General features: G+C 46.7%; 1 protein-coding gene across 5 annotated transcripts in view; it reads left to right on the top strand.

Moving 5' to 3' along the window:
• The window catches only part of OSBPL5 (oxysterol binding protein like 5), a 129035-nt gene that overhangs the window by 40846 nt on the left and 70501 nt on the right, over positions 1-17688 (top strand). The window contains exon 1 of one of the 5 annotated variants that reach the window (XM_068148297.1): positions 13934-14094. The exons of the other annotated variants lie outside the window; for them this stretch is intronic. The gene's annotated coding sequence lies outside the window, so the exon portion shown is untranslated. Of the gene's footprint in view, positions 1-13933; positions 14095-17688 lie in introns of those variants that run through there. 5 annotated transcript variants of the gene reach the window in all.

Genomic DNA, 17688 nt, shown 5'->3' on the forward strand with positions numbered 1-17688 from the left:
AATGTAGGAAAAGTGTAAAAGTTGACATGGCCTTCAGCAGGGACAGGCTTCTGGAACTGTCTGCAGATTGATGTTCTGGAGAGGTTTTAAATGAGAACTACATCTGCAGTAGTGCAGCAACATTCTTGCTCTTCACACGCTGGCACTGCTGCTCCAGATGGTAGAGTCTAGATGGAAGGTGCAGGCAGCAGAGTCCAAACACAGCTGTGCTTGTTTCAGCCCTCACACACTCCAATGTACATCCTCCCCCTGGATGTGCCATTATGCGTGTGAGAGCTGTCAGATGGACACTTTTTGGCCTGTGCTTTGTAATCAGATGTGTGTGGGAAGCTTACAGTGACAGGCCCCCTCTTTTGTAAACCTTTGCACACTTGAGTAGTTTCGATGGTGTGAATAGGTCTGTTAGGCAGGGAAGCACTCAAGGCTTCTCACTGTTTTAATTTTGGGGGAGTTGTAGTTTGGAGATGACAGAGTGGACTCCCTCCTTTGTCTCAGACACAGTCTGAATAGGGTTCTCCTCAGTCATTTAAAATTATTCCTGCAGGACTGAAGCAAAAAATAAAGAAGATAATATATGCAGAGACCTGTATACATAAATAATGTGCTAGATTCAGATAGAGGTGGAGATGGAGCTGAAAGGAATGATCATGGCAATGAAGTAAAACCAGGAATAAAGACAAGATTTGGAGATCAGTCCAAATTTATTAGAATTATTTGTGAAGGCCCTGTTGAAATGCTGTGTCTTTGCAAGAGCCCCTCCACCACCCCACCCCAAGGGGCACACTGCACACAGCATTTCATATAGGTGAGATAGGTGATGGTATCTCCAGCTACTGTGTTTCTGTAGGGCTGCTTATCTTCCTCTCCTTACTTGTATGTTATGTTATGCTTGATCACACCAGAATAGATCAAAGGGGCTTTCTTCCCTATCATTTTACCTGTCCCCAAAGCTACTGCTGGCCCATTTAAGGTTTTACTTGTTTCCCTTTCACTGAGTGACTGCAGACTGGTAGTCCCTTTGAAAAATGCTGATGTGGTCTGTTCCCCCTCCAGGCAGCACGCTGGTGAGAGTCCCTTCTATGCATTGTGATAAAAGCAATAGGAACAAGTAACAGGGGGTGGGATTTAATGTGGTGTTTAGAGCATCTATGAGATTGAGTTCACAGCTGCAGATTGGGATGTCTTCATCTTGACTGATCTATTAATTTTACAAGCTTTATACCCATGAAGAGACACATGACAGCACTCAGCACTACACTACTCCAGTTTTTTGCAGGCAGATAACCATAACCAAAGCAGGGACACGTGCTTTTTCACTGCCTTGCCTTGCCAGTGTACCTCATGCCTGAACTGGTGTGATCACAGAAGGGGTGAAAGGGCAGATTGTGAGTAAATTACTAGGAACCACCTTCTCCTTCACTGAGATTATTGGGGGGGGGGTTGCCCCCAGACCTCAGAGTGAATAGCATCAGGTCCTAGACTGTGTTCCTGGAGACTTAGTTCTGGTTGTATCTTAGTCCTAATGTGTCTTACTCCATTGTTGGTTCTCAGATGGCCTCCAGCCCTCAATGTGCCCAAGCTGCCATGTAAATAAGCTTCAGCTGCCACTGATTTTATCTTCCTTCACTTGTGCACAGTTAACTCCTGAGCTCCCTCTGTGCTGGGATAGAAATAAACAGATGGCCAAACTTTGGTATGTTTCCACAGGAGCAGTGCTGGGCTGCATTTGTAAATTCCTGCTTCCAAACAGGGAGGGTTGGCAGTACTAAAGTTTTCAAAGGGAAAGTGTCTGGCTACTGTGCAAAATACACTGCATCTCTACTCATTCACAGGAATCATTGATTAGGTCTGTTTGAAATGTCCTTCAAACCAGTCCTGAGGTCAGCAACTGAGATGCTGAATTGCAACACAAACAGTTGAAAGTAGAAGTCCTCTACTGGGAAGTCTCAGTAACTTTAATTATAAGCCATTGTAGTGATGTTACTAAATTTGTCTCCCACTGCTCATGGAACTCTCATTCTCAGTGTAAATAAATGAGTTGGATGAAGCTGTAACTGTAGACACGATGAATCATTGGAAGAGGCTGTGGAGGAGAAACTGTGCAGTTTCCATTACTGCTTTAAGAGCATCCTGGAGAAACCCTTGCCAGGCATAACCTGAGTACACACATTGCTTTGGGCAGAGGCACAGGGAAGAAATGTATTACAGTGCTTCATGAAATCTCTTTCAGCCTGAGTCTGTTCCGCCTGCTAGTACCTTCAATTCTTCTTCCAGTTTAAGGGTTTTGCTCTTTCCAGTCTGAGATTTGTACTTTTATTTATGAACAGCCTGAGACCTGTGCATGTAGCTTGCTACCAAGGGTGAGGGTAAAGAAAGATAATGCCTTGTGTTGTGTGGTGTGTGCTAGCTTCAGGTAGAAGGAATAAAACTGGGAAATAAGAGCTGCTGACACACCTCAGCTTGGCTTCGCTTGTAAGGCCTGCCACCTTGAGAAATGATTGCAAGGACTCATTACTTGCCTGGATGCTTAGCTGCTGCACACCTGCAAAAAAGGACATTCTTCCAAATTAGAGGCATCTGCAGAGGGTTGTCATTTTTTGGAATGCTACCCCTTGTGAACAAGTCTGACAGTACAGCAAGGCTTCTCAGAAACCCTGCATTGCCCAACAGGAAAAGTGAAAGTCCCCACCCTACACATTGGCGTGGTTAAACGTGGACTGGAAAACAGAAGTGCAGAAGGTGGAGGGTTTGAGGGGTTTTTTAACTTCCAGTCCCATGTTACAACCACAAGACCATCACTATGACAAGGTGCTGTGTGTTGTTCAGCATCAGTGCTGCGTACAGCAGGTGATTCTTCCCAAGTGTGGTTACACTTAAAATGTTCTGGAGTGAAAAAGCTGAAGTGCTCAGAGTGAAGCTGTGAGAGAAGCAGAAGTGGAAGTGATTTTTTTTCCCTTTCACTAGAAAGTTAAAGTGAAGTGTTTGGTTTCCTTTTTGACTTCATGTTATTTCTGGCAGCATCAGTTCTGTCACGCTGATAAGAAATTTGGGGAGTGTTACAGGAGTCCATTCCATTCAAATCCTTACTTTTGTACTGCATAGTAGTAGGCTAGCAATAGATTTAGCACAAAACATGTGCCAAAACGTTCCTTTTCTGCAGAATGATGATGTTAGTCACTTCAGTGTCCTGTAAAAGCAGTTGTGGGCATTTACACAGGCTGCTTATTCTGCTCTCAGCCCACTTCAGGGCACTCTGCAAGGGAACAAGTAAGTGGCTGCTTAGGGCAGGACCCAGACTGTTGTTTGCAAGGACAGCAGGAAGTGTCAGCTCCAGGGTGGGTAATCACCATGCCCAGTGCCCAGTTTAGGTCTTTGCAGCTTACTGACTCGGTATGTTCATCAGCAAACGCTGTGGCAGGCTGTCATCTGCCTGACTGCCCATGCCTGTGGATCTGTCATTTAAACTGTAAAGCAGAGGACACAGGAGCTGCATTCCCTGCTTACCTACAGGCACTGAATCCATGCTGTGTACAAGGGGAAAATCCACACTTCCCCTTTTTTTGGTGTAACAGTCTTCCTAAAGACAGGCCTAAGCCATGAGTCCATTCCCAGCATGCTGGTGTTCTCCTAAGGGCAATAGTAGAAGGGCACCTCCTTGTGAAAAACAGAAAGAAACAGATTTGTGCTGCCTTTGCTCACTGTGAGCAGGGCCTTACTCACCACAACCACCCATTTGGATCAGTCAGGCTATTTGTGGAGTACAGCCTCATTAACTGTGTGGGGGAGATTACCAGAGACTGGTCCCTATTAAAAATGATTTGTCTTCCACTGGAATGTTCCCAGTGGGATCACCTAATTTAGTCAGGGAACATTTGTAAAAGGACTCCCTGCTGTAAATGAAATTTTGATTTCAGTGGAGCAGTGTCCAGTTGTAAGTTTAGGAGCCCTCACTCTTCTCTTAAGTTCGTGGACTTAGGCTGGTGTGGAAAAGGAACCTGGGAGGATTTTATGGTGAGCTGTGGTTCCAGCAGGGCAGTCTCTGAACCCTGATGCTTTGTGATAACAGTGGTGTGTTCATCCTGACCTGCTTCTGTGCTGCAGCTGCAATGCTGTACCTACCTTGCCTTTGACAAAAGGTTAAATAAGCAGCCCCTGTCAGTCTGGATATCCCATACCTGATGTGTTGCTCTTTGGAGAAAGCTCCCTTTGCAGTGACTGTTGTATTTGCTGTGATGACGATGCCTGGGTTTGTTAGCTCCCACAGAGAGCTGAGTGGTCTGATCAAGGAAAGTTGCTGTGAAATTTTCTTCTGCCTTAGTCAAAGCCAGCTCAGTGCACAGCATTGGTGAGTTGCCAAGATGTGTTTTTCTGAAGCCAGAGCTCTGTTTGGTGTGAATGTTGTGTAAGGACTGTGAGGTGAGTTGAGGGAAGCCCTTTTCTCATCATGATAATCCTAGCAGTGATTTCATTTCAGATCAGATACTGGTCTTCAGTGCCCTTGCCATATCTCACTGGTGGCGCAGGATCCAAGATGAGCTTTTGCCAGCTGAGTGACTGGAAGTGCTCCCAAGTGGAGACCACTGCATTAAGAACAACCTGCTGTTGGAACCTGCAGAAATTTAGCTCTTGTTCTCTCTGGGGAGAACTAACACCCAGTGTTTTTCACAGTTCTGATATATTTAATGTTTGTTACATAATTCTTGTGAAATGAATGCAGAAGTATTTCATCTGTAGCCTGTGCAATGCAGTACAGAGCAGTCAGGGTTTGGGGTCAAGTCCTGAGTCATGCTGAGAGCTTTGTTGGAGTGCTCCTTTGGACTGGTGCAGGAGAGCACATAGTCACTTTGGCTTTGCTTCCTTTGTGGCGTCTGTGACCAGCACTGTGCACCATTTGTCTTGATCACAGACTCTGAATTGGAATAATGGCAGTTCAGGAACTCACTCCACTTGGAAAAGCTATAAAATGCCAAACCAGTAGGAGGAGGCATGAGGACTTCCACAGCTCTTGTATTCCTCTTGTTATGGTCGCCTTCTCATCAGTGCAGGGAGCTGCAGAGAAAGTATTTGTGTTGCCCTTCCTCCACCACTCTGTTCTGACTGTGGGATCACAGCTCACAATCTCTTTTTGCACTCACTGATGTTTTCACTCTGTTTAATACAAGCAAAAGGACTCCAGAAGCCATTCTGTCTCAAATGAAAGTGTTTGTCCTGGTTGCCTATCCTCTTGAACTAATCTCCTCTTCTTGCCCATGCTACCACTGGGCCACTGATGGGACAAGCCTGGAGGCTCAGCACCAGGGAATCTCTGAGTCAGTGATGGCACAGCTGCAGAGATTGATGTTCTTGGCAGAAGAGGCTGTAACAGGCATGGTTCCAGAGACAAAGTCCTTTGGCAAATGTGTTAGGTTGCCATGTTAAAAATGGCAAGTTGTGTCAGAAACACTTTTTCCCAGTTTGGTTTTATTTGGAAGTGTGCCCTTCGATGTGGAGAGAAGACCTGGGGCTGGAGGTCCTCCCTTTGGATGTCCACTCTGTGAGAGAAAGGCTGGTTTCTGAATCACAGGGTCCAGACCTGACAGTCTTCACCCTGTCAGAGTTGGCTGCCAGCCATCGTACTCCTGAGCCTCCGGCACGTCCAGCACTCCTGGCTGGAGCACAGGCACCAGCAGTTGGTTCTCCTGGTTGTGAGTCATTTCCTCCTTGCTGTGCAGCCGCTCTGCTTAGCCACAGGAGCACAGTTAAAACCAGAAGCCAATGGAACACATGATACCCAGCTATCTGTAGCATGAAGTGGTATGTTAGCTCTTCAAAGACAGCCTGGAGCCTTGTGGTTGTCCTCTCAAACAGATCCTGCACTCTGCTAAGCATAAAAAGACATCATGTAAATAGCTCACTAGCATCAAAGTCAGTTCACCAGCTGTGGGTCTGGCTCCACATGTCTGGTGTGTTCTTTACCAGTAGAGATAATGGTATTTAAAGTGACCTTTGCTGAGGGTTGTGACTCCTGTGTTGTTTCTCACTGCATCTGGCTCAGTTATTGCCTTTCTTACCATTTCTATGACAGCTTTTTCTTTTTGGGAGCCAGTTTTAAAGCACAGCCTTGTAGACCTGAAGGCACTAAAGCAGAATGGTTCATGCACAGGGAGCAGAGCAGGCTGTTTCTGACTCTGGTTGCTGATAGCTGGATCCTAAAGTAGCTGAAATACCAATCACCTCCTATGCAGCCCTATGGTTCTGGCTTCTTTTTTTAAGCTACAATACATACTATTTGTCTGCCTAAAAGGCCCAGATGAAAGCAAGAGTGCTGGAAGAAACAAGATTATTTACTTTTTATGGGTGTTCCTTCCTTCCTAGTTTAATGAAGCACTGTATCCTTGTGCAGCTCCAGACAATAAACTCATCTTTAAGCAGTTACAGTTAATGCCAATTAAGCCTCATGAGTGGTTTAAAGTAAGTGCCCAATACATTCAGCTAGTCAACACTGGCTGTGCTGAAAAAAAACAACCCCCCATGGACAAGGTACTGGTGTAGGCTGCAGTGGGGGGTGTGTGTGTTATTGTGTAAAGTAGTACCCAAGTCATGAAAGGAGGCATCAGAATCACTTCAGTCTACCAAGTTCTCTGATGCAAACCCACAAGCTTCTGAGCATTTAAAGGGTGAGTTTCTAAAGGTTTGAACGTATTAGTCTTTGGCTGGAATTTGTTGAATGTGAATAAATTTACCAAGAAAAGCCTTTCTTTTTTAAATTTGGGGTTGTTTTTTTTTGGTGCCGTTTCATCCTCAGTGGCCCTCAGAAGTTCTCTGTGGTGTGCTACAATAAAATGCTTAGAAGAAAATGTGTTGCCGCCAAGCACTAAGTGTGAATCTGGAGATGGACTAAAACCGTCACAGGTTTTACGGAGGAGTGATTGGGTTTGAAGCAAACCCCTTCCAGAGGTGGGGAGATGTGCTGTCACTGCTGAGAAGGCAAGGTCATGACTGACCAAACACCACTTTGTCATTCTCCCTGAATGGCAGAAGTCAGTTGCAGTTCAGCCCTTGCGTGTTAGGCTGTGAGGAAGAACAGTGTCCCCTTCGTCCCTTTTGCACTGCATGAAACTAAGGGGTGATTTTTTTACCTACCTTTTTTAGTAACTAAAGTCACAGCAAACAGTGCAAGATGGCACATAATAATAAGAGCTCAGTGTGTGTAGAAAGCTCACTGTGCCCTGTAGCAGCCTGCACGTGTTTCACCATATGGGGTTCTTCAGTGTAAACCTCCTGTGGTGTTTTGTAGCAATTGGGAGTAGAGGACATTTGAGTGGGTGAGCAGCACCCTTGTCCTACCTTCACTCTGTTGTGGGAGCAGTGGGCTCCAAAATGGGTCCCAGTAGCCCTTGACCTGATTTTCAACAGATCAAGCACCCAGTTTCCTTGGTTTAGTGACCCATTTGCCCATGGCTTACTGAACTTCCCCAACCATGGCCATTTTCCTCTGCTTTTCAAGCTAGCAGCACTTGAGGCTGCCAGTCTTCCTCATCTCTTTCCTGTTGGCAGCAGTTGGGTGGGTGGGCTTTTAGCCATTTACTTTTCCCTTGTTTGTCCCCAGTGTGGGGCTGTTCTTTGTAGGGCAGCATTGCTCTGGCAGCACCATCCTGCTCATTGCAATTGACCCCACTGCAGCAATTCCTTGAGACAGGCTGGGTGCTGCAGAGCTTTCTCTATGTGTCCTCACAGAGTGTGTCACTGAACTCTCAGTACCTTCCAGCTGGGCTAAAAACCTTTGCTGGGCTTTTTGGGCACAGTTCTGCGGTGTCTTCTGCTTTTCAAAGACAAACCTACTCCTGTCCTTTCCTTCTCCTCTGCAGACGTGCAGTCTACCTTCAAGACAAAGACATCCTGCAGCTTTTGTTTATTAAACTAAGGAAAAAGAACAAACCCCCAAACCCAAAGCTGTGCCATGTATTGTCAGCAAGGCAGGGATTCACACTAACTGGGCAGCAAGTACAAATCCTGTCTGACCTGCATCGTGACATTTGGGGGTATCATTACAGCAGTGCATGTTTCACACAGCAGCATTTCCTCAGTGTCCCAATCCTGGAAAACCTCCTGTTACTGGACACTCACCAAGCTGTGAATGGGGAGTTTGGAAGCAGCTATCAGATATGTCAAGATTTATAAACACACATTGGATATCTTTTTGTTTCTGCCTGGTTCATGGGACCTGATCACATACTTGGAAAAAGGTTTACATTTTCTCCTAAACTTGGATTCAAAGGCCCAGACCTCCCTGTACTTTCTAGCAGGCTTATTTCTGAGAGCTGTGCTCCCAGAAACAGGCACAGGGAGTGTGAGGAAGGTATTTGCAAGATGAGCCTGCTAACCAGAAACATCCTGAGCAGAGTGATTTTTGTTCTTGTTGCTCTTAGCTCCCCCCCATTGCTGCCATTTGAGACTTCTCTATTATTTTCTAATAGCTTTTCTGGCTAGCTGTTCTTGCACATCACTCTGACTCCTGGGATCCTGGACTCTTTGAAATGCAAGCAGCACTGGCTCTAATTCTTTCTTTCACTATTATTTTTTATTAAGGGTATTTTCAAGTGTCTGTCTGTGAATGTGTGGAATTGTTCCTCCCCAGTCTGATCCTTTCATTGCTCCTAGTGCATAACAGCTTACATTTTCTCACTTTTCTACCTGTTCCTGCAGCATTTTCTGCTTAGGTACCTCAGAGCCCCTGTGAAGGCAGGAAGATGGAGCTCTTCTGCAAAGCAGCTCTCCAATGAAGCAGCAAAGCATCACACACATTGACTGAGCTGGTAGCAGGAACATTCCTGTGTTGTGGAATAGATGTTAATGCTACAAACCAGCCAAGTTCTGAATTTGTGTTCTTTGAGGGGACTGCATTCACAGAAGAGCCCACAGCCACTTTTTCAGACCTGCATATGCTGTTGCTAATTCTATTATGCTTCAGGAGTGAAAGTGCTGTGATTTAGAAAGGTTTCTTTCTTCACATGAGCTGAATTGGTGACAGCAGCAGCATTGCTGGTGAAAAGCAGCATCCCATCAAAGCTGTACTCTGCATAAAGCAGCAAGCATGCCTCAGCACTGTCAATAGCCCACTTCCTGTGGCCCTATTAATTTGCAGCTGGAAAAGTGTGATATTTAGGCAAAAGAGGCTCTTTAGCATGTAGAACTGTTAGCATAATAAAGGAGGGTTGGCACATCTCCAGCCTGCTCCCTCTGACCTGTGGCTTCCTCCAAAGCAAAGCTGTGAGGGGTTTGCAAACCCTTCCTGGAGGAGCTCACTCTCCCTGCTGTGGCTTGGGGTAGCCAGAAGTGTCTGGCCACATGGTGCTGTGCTGTCACATCTGAACACTGATTTCCTTGTCACCAGGGTAGATCAAGAATTACTTCAGTGCAGCCCCAGGAGCAGGCTGTTATCACACACAACTGAGGGAAATGGGATGCAGTGAGAGAACTGGGGTGAATGACACCCCTTGTATGGAGTGCTGTTACTGCTGAAGTTGTTGGCAGAACTCTTATCAGTTTTCTGTGGCCCCTGTTTCATACCTGTGGTTCTCTTGATAGATCTGAATGTCAAATAAAGACTGCAGCAGTTGCTTCAAATATAGGAGAGGCTTGAGATGAATGGATGGAATTAGGGAAAGAGCAGGACATTGGTTTGGCTGCTGTATTGGTAAAGCCACTGTCACAACCTATAGAAGTGCCTTAAATCACAGCAGCAAAGCAGCTATTGTCTGGAAAACTGTAGTGTTAGTTTCTACACTCTCTCTTTTTCAGTGTGTGGCATGATAGGGAACTGGGTAAGACTTGGCTCTGTTTATAAAGCTTCTTGGAAGCATGCTCAGAAAACAGCTGAATTAATTACATTTGTTTAATGGAAGAGCTTTGGTTTGAAAATAGCTTGAGAAGGTGCAGGATGAAAGATACTGGGAGACTGCTTGAGAACCAAAAGTTTTTCCACTATCAAAGTCCTGCTGCTTATTAGAAACAAAGGGCTTGGCAATTCCAAAATGTTCCATTGTGAATCTGTGCAGTTCATGAGGAATCTGGAAGCAGTGAGGAAGCATGGCCAGGTGTACAGCAGAAAGCTCCATCTCCTCCTTGTCTCACTTGATGGAAAAGCAGCACCATGGAGCTCAACTCACTTCTTTTGTGTCAGAGTGTGTGTGTTTGCACTCTGTGACCAGGCAAAAATGCAAGGTCCAAATCTGTTTCACCTCAATGATATTTCAAGAGGATTTCAGGTCTCAAAGGAGAAAGAAAAAAGAAGCTGTTTCTGGTTTGTTTTCTTTGGTCTGTTCACTTTTATAGCTAGACATCTACTATGGAGACAACACAATCAGGGGACAGCCTGGCAGGCTTGGTTGTGCTAAGCCATCCCTGCCACATGAGAAGACCTCATGGCATCTCTATGCTGGGCTAGAGAGCTGAATGGGGGTGTATGGACTCTCCCCCAGCAATGCCTGTGTCCCACTGCCTGGCCAGAAGAGAGTTAAGGGCTGCCCACTGTTCCACTCTGTGAGTCAGAGGGATTGGAAGGGAAAAGGTGTGCCTTTTTTCCCCAGGAAGTCAGAAGACATAAAGGGAGATGCCTTTGTTACTTTGGAAATGAGAAACTGTGTTCTGTGCTACTTGGGCACTGTCTTTGGCCAAGTCATGCCCAGAGGCAAAAAAGCCATTGTAGGCTCTGAGGTGGGAGCATGCTGAGCTATTTCTAGACAGGTTAACAAGCTCTGCCCAATTAGTAGTGTTTTTAAAAGCAGCTTTGCTAGTGGGCCATGAGCTGCTCTGTGGGAGCTGAACCCACTTGCATAATTCAGATGCCAGCTCAGTTGTTTTCTGCTTGTAAACTGATCAGGCCATTGGTTTGTTGCAAGCACCAGAATTTGGAGGGATTTGAAGTGTGGGAGTCTGCTCTGGTTTTCCACTGTTAATTTAGCAACATAAAGCTGCATGCTTTACTTGCCCTTCTTCTAACACCACTTAGTAGTGGTCATTTCGACTGTTGTCTTTTCTTTAAGCTCAAGACATTTTGCCAAATTTCTAGGGAAGCAAACAATCCAGCCAAACTTGTAAAGAAAGTCACCTGGTATCAGCTTGGGAACCCAAATATACTTTCCCAAGTACAGGAAGGAAGCTGTTGCTTGGCAGAAATGGAGCATAAACAAAGAAAGAAACAGTGTGAACGTGATTACCAGGCACGTGGGACATGACTTTCAATGCCTCTTTAAGACTGCTCCTGTCCCCGCTGACCAGAAGCAAGTTACCACTGACCCAAGTCCAGCCAAGTGGTACAAGCTAGCAAGAGAGCAGCCTCATACCAGTTTGCAGAAATTAGTTCTGTTATGGTGTTAATGCTGACCTAGGCTGTGTAAGGAAGGGCAGGACACTGTAGAAGGGAGGTAAAATAGCTTCCTGTTGGAAGAAACTTGAGAATTTCCTCTTAGTGTGGCTGGGATGTCAGAGGTAGATGTGCCACTGCTCACAAGTAGTGTGGTTTCCCTGGACAGTTATGTCCTGTGTGGAGCTAACAACTGTCATGTCTATAAAGTGCAGATCACAGTCCAAAACTTACTTGTGGGGAGCCTCCAGGCAGCTGGGACATTTGGTGGTTCAATACAGAGAGGGGATTGCTGCATCTACCCCTTCAAAAAGTTCCCACCTCTCTCAGAGGTGACCAGCCATGCACTGTAGGATTTGCTGGCATTGCTGCAAACAGCAGCCAGCCTGAGCCTGAGCAGGTGCTGACAGACTGATTTTGCAGAGCTGGCAATGGAAGTGGGGGAACTACAGACCAAAGGAAACAGAGGTCAGGGAGGGACCTGCAGAGACCACCAAATCCTGTTCCTGGAAAAAACCCTGTACCTGGCAGCCCCTTGTCTCATGTGACCTCAAAAATTCCCTGTGCCTTCATAACCACCATGGCCTCAGGGTGTCCTTCTCAGCCAGAAGCCCTTCTGAATCTCCTCACCTCAATGGAGACCTCAGACCTCTTGGGGTGCCAGTTGCTTGCAAGCCTTTCTCTTCAAATTCATCCCAGTTTTTTCTTTCAGCTCAAAATATCCAAACACAGAGGGCTCCTTCAATAACTGTCTGAAAGAGAGAGAAACCCTCTTGCTTGACCACTGGCTCCTAGACCTCAAACACACTGGGTGGATTTACTGAGCCTGCCCAGACCTACTCAGGTGCATGCAGTAAAAAGTTACTTTCCACTCTTCATGTCATTTACTGCCAGAATTTACTGCAGGATTTTACTGCCCTCTTAAATGAGGCTGGACTTGTTTCTGCACATGGTGTGTAGCCCACACGGTTTCTTCTTCCCTCCTTGGTTACCCCAAGGCAGGTAGGCAGTGTCTCTGGGTGCCCTGGTTCTCCCAGCCCATCATGGGAGCGGGGCTGTCCACCCCTGGCCTTGGCATCACTCCTTGCCTGGGGCCCCACCAGGGTGTATCACTTCCTCCAAGGATCCTGTCTGTGTTTGTGCTACCTGGCACATGCCTCCCACAAGGAGTCAACAATTTAATGCAGGGACAGTGTCTCTGAGAGCTGAAATCTCTGATCTAATAAAAGGCTTTGTGGCTTGGCTGATGCAGCAGCTTCAGCAAACCACGGACTGTCAAGTGTAGAAGGTGGTGTTTATCCATGCATTTCAGTCCTCTGAAGGTGTAAAATAGCTTGATTGTGCTGGCCTCTTATTGTCACTCTTATCACTGTCACCATAATTTTCCTTCATTTCCAATATCAGTTATTCATGAGAAATCAGTGCAACAAGTGGGAGTTCTTCCAAAACCTTTTAGTTCCTAATTTCAGTCACATCATGCCAGATATCTTGGAGGAATCTGACCTGACACAAACCCAAACAAGTCCTTCTCAGACTGTCTACAAAAAGACCCAGGCTAATGCACTGTAGCTTGTGACACCAGCAGACAGAGATGCTGTTTGCAATACTCTCTTGAGGGCCAGGGAAGAGAACAGCAGCCTCACAAGAGGTGTCAAAGGTGTGGGGGTTGTGCCTGTCACTTAATTGAGCAATACTGGGGGGAACAACCACAAAGGGAAAACATTTGGGTATTTTCCAGATGCAGAAATACGCAGGAAGAAGCAGGGCTGTGATTGAGCTTGGCTACTGAAATCTGTGTACAATTGCTATGGGATACTGTAACCACCAACACCAGGCTATTTTTAAAGCTAAAGCAGTGCTGGTGGGCCTGATGTATGTGCCTTGTGCTTGGCAAGCCTGCCTCTGCATGACAGGGGTAGGTTCTCTGCACCTTAACTAACCATGCTTTTATTCACTGCATCAGCTGAGAAACCTTTGTCAAACTTGGGAGTATCTGAGCCCTGTGCAGTAGGCACTGGGTGATTTCCACCAGCAGCAGCTCCCTCTTCCAGAGATTTACTTTATTCCTTAGGGAGTTAATTACAGAAAAGAGTGAACTGCATTTTTTTTCCCCTCATGTGACTCTCTGTGCCAGGGGGTCACTAAAAAGAAAGTGTAAGAGAAGATGTGTGACAGGAGTTGAGTCTGCAGATCATTTGTTGCTGATGCCCATCCATAAGTGGCTACAACTGGTTCTAATTCTGCTGGTGCTGCCCAGCTGTTTCGAGCAGCAATGAAACCGGTGCCAGTGCTGACAGTGAAATCATAGTCAATGGGCACTGCAGTTTAAACTTCCCCTGACAAACAGCAGCAGATCTCAGCCGTCACGGCTATTGTGCCAGGTTTTCTTAGGACGTCATTGCTGGGTTGAATCAGGCTGTGCTTTTTCCAGGCTTTAGAAAATCCCCAGTCACCATGGTTAGAGTCGCTCTGGTTTTGCGAGCGGGAGCTGGGATGGCAGGCAGCGTGCTGGCAGTGTGTGGGAGGTGTGTTTCATTGCCATGTGCCCCTGGAGCAGAGAGGCTGGGCGGGCGGGTGTCTTCTCCCAGTCCTGCTCTGGTCTGCGGCTTGGAGGAGTGGAGGAGCATCCAGGAGGGGACCCGGCAGCCTCTGTAGCAGGCAGCGAGGAGCTGGGGAAGGGACAGTGGTTCTGCGTGCAGGTGTCGTGTGGGAGAGGAGAGTGATTGCCGGCTGAGACACAGAGCGCTGCGGTGAGTGCCTTTTCCTCCTACTTCCCGAGACTGATCCCAGCCTGCCTACTTTCCTACACGTCTTTAAAATCCCCCCTTCACGTAGCCTCTGTATTTGTACCTTTCACTCTCTCCTTTTTCACCTGCTCTCCCCTTCTCCCCTCACCCCTCAGTCCCCTCCTTTCTTTCTTCCTTCGTGCCTCCAGACGCAGTCTCATGCAAATGCAGTGGGTTCTTTGAACGTTTGTAGCCTTACGCTTTGGAAACGGATGACTTGCAGGGATCGCCTGGAATGGATCTAGGCGTACCTGAACGCCCTATTTTTATGTTTCTTCCTGTCTGCTCAAAGAGGCAGGAACTCAGCTCCCTTGAGGCTCGAATTCTGCTAGGAGCAGCTGTGGCAGTAGCATCCTGCGGCTGGCATCCTCAGTTGAGATTTTCAGGAATTCGGCCGCCTGTAAGGAGCTTGGGGCCATTTGACTGCCCTCTGCTGCTGTAACTTCTCACCTCACTTTCCCTGAAGGGCTGAGTCCCCTCGACGTGACTGGCTCTACTAGTGAGAGCCCACACGAAAGCGTGCCTCCTCCTTCTGTTGTTGTTGTTCTTGTTCTTATTCAGTAGGCTGTATTGATCTGTGGTATATTTTATTCAGTTGAACAACTGCATGTAGAATTAGGAGTTTCAGTAGCAATTTCCAGATCAGGAGCAAATCCTCTACAAAAGTAGATCTTGCCTATATAAACAGTTGCACTGCTTCTACCTATCATTCTGCAACACTGGTATAACCCTCCCCTGGTGCAAATTGAGGTAAGCCAGTATGAACATGCTTGTACCAGCATAGCCTGTTCCCCTCTGGGAAAGGAGAACAAGCTATTCCAGTACAGAGCACTTGTATTTGGCTCTGATTTTATCCACGTTTTCATGGTATTGGCAGAAATACACCAGCGAATAAAACTTGGGTGGACTGGTACAAGATCGTGCATAAAACAAGTCTTGGTCTGCAGACTGCCTCAGTAGCTCCTTGGCAAGTGAGTGTTGGGTATGCTGTGAATTTATTACCTTGTCTTTGTGGCTGGAGGTGTGGTAGAAGGACTTGGTGTTACTCTCATTGCATATTCACCAAGAACTGGGCAGTGTGTTGGCTGTAAAGCCATGGCTGAGAGTCAGGTGAGTCATGGCTGGAGTTTATTTTTAATAAGGTATGTAAGACTTCATTCACTTTCAGACTCTTTTTATTTGCAGCATATTGGCAATGCAAGAGGGCCATGGCAGAGATGCAAATCCCAGTAATGCTCACTTGGAAGTGCCTTTGAGCTGGCAGGGAAATACAGAGCTGTTCCAGCAACGCTGAAAATCTTGCTCTAGTGAAAAGTGAGTGCCCAGTGGCTGTAAAACACTTGGCATTTGTGTCTGTGCTTGCCTACCTCAGATATCAGCAGGGCAGCCCAGAGATTGATGGGCAGCAAGTACAGAGAGAAACTGCAAAATTCCAAGCAGGTACCACCTGAAAGGTGGTTGTAGGCAGGAAGGGGTTGGTCTCTTCTCCCAGGCAAGCAGCACCAGAACAAGAGGACACAGTCTCAAGCTGCACCAGGGGAAGTTTAGGCTCAAGGTGAGAAGAAAGTCCTTCACTGAGAGAGTCATTAGTCATTGGAATGGGCTGCCCAGGGAGGTGGTGGAGTCACCATCCCTGGAGGTGTTCAAGAGGAGATTGGACGTGCCACTTGGTGCCATGGTCTAGTCATGAGGTCTGTGGTGACAGGTTGGACTCGATGATCCTCGAGGTCTCTTCCAACCTTGGCGATACTGTGATACTGTGAGACCATAATCACAAAGATTGTGGTTTACTGATGGGTGTTTCACAGTACTGCTGCTGATCTAGGTGATTGGTATGTGTCTTGTAGGAGAGATTCTTGGTGTTTGCAGGCAAAGGAGAGAATCACATTTGGTATGGGAAACACATTGTATTCAGAGCAGTTGGGGGAAGGCAGTGCCACCCACAGACTAGGCTCCTCTGGAAAGGAAGTGTCTTAATGGCACATGACTGAGGTTCTGGAAACATGGAAACTAACTAAACCTTCAAGATTTTCTTCTACCATACAGTGTATTCACCCCATATATGACCCTTTTCTTCTGCAAGATAAGAGGTTATTTTAAGGCAGGTGATGGTGAGGTGAAGGAGCCTACAGGAGGAGAAGCTGGTGCTGGTAGGAGACTGCAAACCTTTGCTAGGAGGAACATGCTTTATTGTGCTGCTTGTTATCACAGTTACCTTGCTAGGCTGTTGAGGGAAATTAATTTTCACAGAACCTAGTAGTTTCCTCCTGTGAGTTGGTGTCACCTCTGTCTCATTTAATTCCCACCTTTGCTTATTGTGAGTGAAATTTCAATGCTGTGTTTCTCAACTTCGTTACCTCCAGACGGAGCATTGCTTCAGAAGCAACTTTCCAAACTGTAAGTGGCTCCTTCTGCAGAGCAGGGAGGAAAACCTCTTTGCCTGTTTGTTTACCCGAGTTTGCTGACTGCCTGTGGCTCTGATGGTGGTGCTGGAGGTGGCTCCTATTAGTGGGCTGAGACTCTTGCCTGCAGGCTGGGTTGAGGCTGGGTGGCACAGACAGGCGGCAGTTGGTAAAGCTGGCATATGGTTGTCCAGAGCAGGCAGCTGACCTTGGACAAACTTGCAGTTGGGCTATAACCCAGCCTGGCATCCAGCTCACCCTGGTCTTTGCTGCTTCTTTCTGGAAGGAAAGTGATCTATGACAGTCCTTTTGCTGGTTTAGATTATTTCTTTCCCTGAGCTGACTCACAGGTTTTACCTGCTCTGTTTGCATCGAGTGGGAGCCACAGGCTGTCGGGAGCTGATCTTTCTCCTCAGAGTCCAGCAACATTGGAAGGAGAGGCAGAGGCATCAGACAAGTCCTTGCCTGCATTTCTTGGCAGCAAGGCTTGCAGTTGGGACAGTTTATGTGAGATTGACAGACAGAAGCAATATCAGCTCAGCCCCTACTCCCACAGGAGTCTGCAGAACCCACTGGTGAGCAGTTTTGAAAAGCTCCTTTTTATTGTTTTGTTGCCTCCACTTTTAACTAGACATAAAATTGTTCATTATGAAACATCCAATTGTCCTTACAGCAATTGCATCACTGCTGTCTGCGGGGTGTGTTGTGGGCTGCACAGGGGAGAAGTCATTAATATCAGTGTTTAGACAAGATGAAGAGATGACTGCAGTGGAAGATTAGTTTTGCTGGGGAAGCTGGTGAATGAGCTGACCTGACCAGGAAGAAGACATTAAAATGTTGCTCTCTTCAGCTTTCTCTACGTCCCTCAGACGTTAGCTGCTGTGGTCTGTTGCTCTTCAGCAGATATGTTTAGGTGCAAGTGCTGCCTGAGATGGTTAGAAATCCAATAAGCTTTTTGGGGCAGGGGCAATTATTTCTTACGTGTTTGTACAGCTCCTAGCACTTTTGGTTGCTGTGCTGACTGATTGCTAATGGTTGAGCAATAGTATTTATCACTGCAGCTGGTAATAGCAGTCTTGTGCTCGTGCCTTGCAGGGGAATGTGCACAGCCATGGGATGTTAAAGGCTTTGTACCTTTCAGAGGCATCACAAAGTC

Source organism: Melanerpes formicivorus, unplaced genomic scaffold (assembly GCF_026170545.1).
Source record: "Melanerpes formicivorus ecotype bairdi unplaced genomic scaffold, bMelFor1.0.p_v2 SCAF_16, whole genome shotgun sequence".
Taxonomy (NCBI): Eukaryota; Metazoa; Chordata; class Aves; order Piciformes; family Picidae; genus Melanerpes; species Melanerpes formicivorus.